Below are 3,707 nucleotides of genomic sequence, written 5' to 3'. Positions count from 1 at the left end.
GGGATGTGATCCTAGTCTGGGCTTTTATAAAGGAGAAATTCATTCTAGCTCAAAAAGAGACTGCCAATGATAAACCTTTTTTTGTGGAGTGAACGGATAAAAAAAAATGATTTTTTTTCTTTAAAATGCACATTGTTAGGATTGAAAACAAATTGAATATTGTGAGATCAATGCAATGAAAAAGGGTTCTTTGCAAAGAGAAATTGATGGCCAAACTTCACTGTATTGATCTGGGAGCATACATTAAGCATAATATCTCTTTACCTGAGAAAGCCTTCGTTACTACGTACGGACCCTCGTAACTTGGTGCCCATTTGCTTTGATCTTCTCCTAGTAAAGACAATATCTTTTTCAACACTAGATCCCCTTCTTGAAACAAAAGCAGTCTAACCTTTTTATTGTATGCCTTGGCCATTCATTTTTGGTAAAGTTGATGATGACATATTGCAACTATCCTCTTTTCACTGATCAAGTTTAGTTGTTCATATCTCACTTTGGTCCACTCAGCCTCTTCTAGTTCGGAATCCATCAATACTCTTAGCGATGGAATTTCCACTTCCAAAGGCATCACTACCTCTATAGCGTACACTAGAGGATATGGGGTAGACCCTGTTGAGGTTCTAACAATGGTGCGGTATGCTTGGAGAGCAAATGGCAACATTTCATGCCAATCTCTGTACGTGACTACCATTTTCTGAACAATCTTTTTGATGTTCTTGTTGGCGGCTTCTACTATGCCATTCATTTTTGGCCGGTACGACGAGGAATTCAAATGCTTGATCTTCCACTTGGTACATAACTCTACTATCATTTTGCCATTAAAATTCTGTGCATTATCGGTCACTATCTTTTCCGGAGGACCATATCGACAAATCAAGTCCTTTTCTACAAACCTCTTCACTACCTTCTGTGTTTCGTGGGCATACGAATTAGCTTCACTACCATCTATGCCCATTGCTAGCTTTTGGGTTAATAGGGTCGATCACATCAATTCCCCACATTGCAAATGGCTAGGGAGATATTAGATTAAATGGAGGAGTTGGCAGCGTATTGACCTTATCACTGTAAACTTGACACTTGTGACATTTCCTGACATAGTCGATGTAGTCTTTTTCCAATGTCATCCAAAAATAATTAGCCCTTTGTATTTTCCTCGCCATTATATGCCCACTAGCATAAGTTGAGCAAATCCCTTCATAGACCTCTCGCAATGCCTTTCTAGCATTTGTCTCATTCAAACACTTTAGCAGGGTTCATCAAATGATCTTTTATGTAAAATCTCTCCATCTAAATAAAAATCTATGGCCAACCTTCTCAGGGTTTTCTTTTCCATTTTAGAGGCTCCCACCAGATATTTATGATTTTGCACAAGATTCTTGATATCATAATACAAAGGCTTTCTGTCTATCTCTCCTTCAACTAAGCAACAGTGAGCTGGGTCATTCCTAATGTCAATGTGTACAGGTTAAACCTTATACTCGAGATCAATGGTAGTCATAGCAGCTAGCATGCCCAAAGCATCCGCAAAATGGTTCCTTTCTCTTCCTAGATGGGTGAGTTTAATCTCTTCAAATTCCTTTGCAATGTGGATAGGTATTCTTGGTATGGCCTCAACTTTTCTTCCTTGGTCTGCCATTCCCCTTTGACCTGACAGATAACCAACATTGAGTCCCCGTATACATCTATTTTGTTTATCTTTAGCTCTAATGCCGCTTCTAAACCAAGGATACAAGCTTTATACTCAACTGTATTGTTAGTGCATTCAAAATGCAGTTTAACCGAAATCGGATACTATTTCTTATTAAGAGAGATTATTATTGCACCAGTCCCATTACTGTATACATTCATTGCCCGTCAAAAAACATGGTCCACCAATTTGTCTTCTCTTCTTCTTTCTCTATTGATAATATATCTTCATCGAGGAAATCAAAATCCAAAGGTTTGTAATCTTCAACAGCATTCTCAACTAGATGGTCCGCAATTGCACTTCCTTTTATGGCTTTCCTTGTCATATACTTTATATCATATTCTGCTAATAAAACCTGCCACCTTGCAATTCGGCTTGAGAGAAAAGGCTTATTACAAATATACCTTAGAGAATCCACTTTTGAAATCAATCAAGTGGTATAGTATAATATATAATGTCGTAATCTCTTTGTCGCCCACACCAGCGCACAACAGAGCCTTTCTATCTCAGTGTATATATACTCATATTCGGTGAGTTTCTTACTTGGGTAATAAATAACTTTTTCTTTCTTTCCAATTTCATCATGCTGACCCAATACACATCCTATAGCTACTTCAGTTACTGTTAGATATAATACCAGAGGTTTTCTTGATACTAGAGGAACTAGTAAAGGTGGATTTTGTAAATAATGTTTGATTTTATTGAATGCCTCCTCACAATCCTCATTCTAGGTTCCAGGATTCTTTTTCCTTAATAAACCTAGGTTCACATGTTGTTGTTAACTGAGCTATAAACCTAGCAATATAGTTTAACCTTCCCAAGAATCCTCTTACTTTTTTCACCGTCTTAGGGGATGACATAGCTTGAATGGCCTTTATTTTATCTGGATCCACCTCTATACCTCTATCACTTACCACAAATCCTAATAGCTTACTTAATTTAACTCCAAATGAACATTTTATAGGATTGAGCCTTAATTCATACCTCCTCAACCTCTCAAATAACTTCCTCAAAACTTCAATATGATCCTCTCCCTTTTTAGACAATCATGTCATCTACATACACCTCAATTTCCTTCTGCATCATGTCGTGGAATAGAGTCACCATTGCTCTTTGATAGGTTGCTCCTGCATTCTTCAAACCAAATGGCATTACCTTATAGTAGTATGTCCCCTAGGGTGTGATAAAAGTTGTTTTCGCCTTATCCTCTAGAGCCATTTTTATCTGGTCGTATCCTGAAAAACCATCCATAAAGGAATATGTGGAACTTCAGGCAGCGTTGTCCACTAAAACATCTATGTGTGGTAGAGGAAAATCATCCTTAGGGCTAGCTTTATTCAAATTCCAAAAATCCACACAAACTCTAATCTTCCCCTCCTTCTTAGGCACCATAACAATGTTAGATACCCATTGTGGATATCTAACTACTTCTAGAAAGCCAACATCCCATTGCTTCTCAAGTTTTGCCTTAACCTTGATCTAGATATCCGGGTGGGCCCTCCTCAGCTTCTCTTGACTGGTTTACAGCCTTTTTCCAACGGTATCTTATGTACTACAATATTTGTATCCAAATCAGGCATATCTTCATAGGACCAAGCAAAGACATCTGAATATTCTTGTAATAGGGCGATCATTTTTGTCCTTTGTTCAGAAGTAATTAAGGTACCTATTTTCAACTCTTTCTTGAGCTGATCACTGCCCACATTGATGGTTTCGAGTTCCTTTGGGGCAGGCTTCCAAGTCTGTTCCCGATGTTCCACTAGCTTGGTGAATTCATGAATATTGATTTCATCCCACTCTTCTTCTTCCATAGTTATCACATGTTCGTTCAAGTTTGGCCATTTATTCTTGATGCTAAATGTATGTGATGTTGTAGGAGATCCGCTTTCAGGATTCCTGAAAGCGGGAAGTGTTTGGTGTAAATGCATAGAAAGATAATTTTGAAAAGTGCATGATCTCATCATTTATTTAAAGAAAAGATGGGCTCAATGACAAACACAAAATCTAGCTAACATCATAA

At 37.8% G+C, this 3,707-nt stretch overlaps 1 pseudogene; it reads right to left on the bottom strand.

Moving 5' to 3' along the window:
* Positions 1–264: 264 nt before the first annotated feature.
* Positions 265–3,444, bottom strand: LOC105119184 (uncharacterized; annotated as a pseudogene).
* Positions 3,445–3,707: the final 263 nt, after the last annotated feature.

This window comes from Populus euphratica, unplaced genomic scaffold (genome assembly GCF_000495115.2).
Source record: "Populus euphratica unplaced genomic scaffold, PopEup_1.0 scaffold2610.1, whole genome shotgun sequence".
NCBI lineage: Eukaryota > Viridiplantae > Streptophyta > Magnoliopsida > Malpighiales > Salicaceae > Populus > Populus euphratica.
The sequence above is the reverse complement of the archived record's forward strand: the minus strand, read 5'-3'. Positions and strand labels throughout refer to the sequence as shown.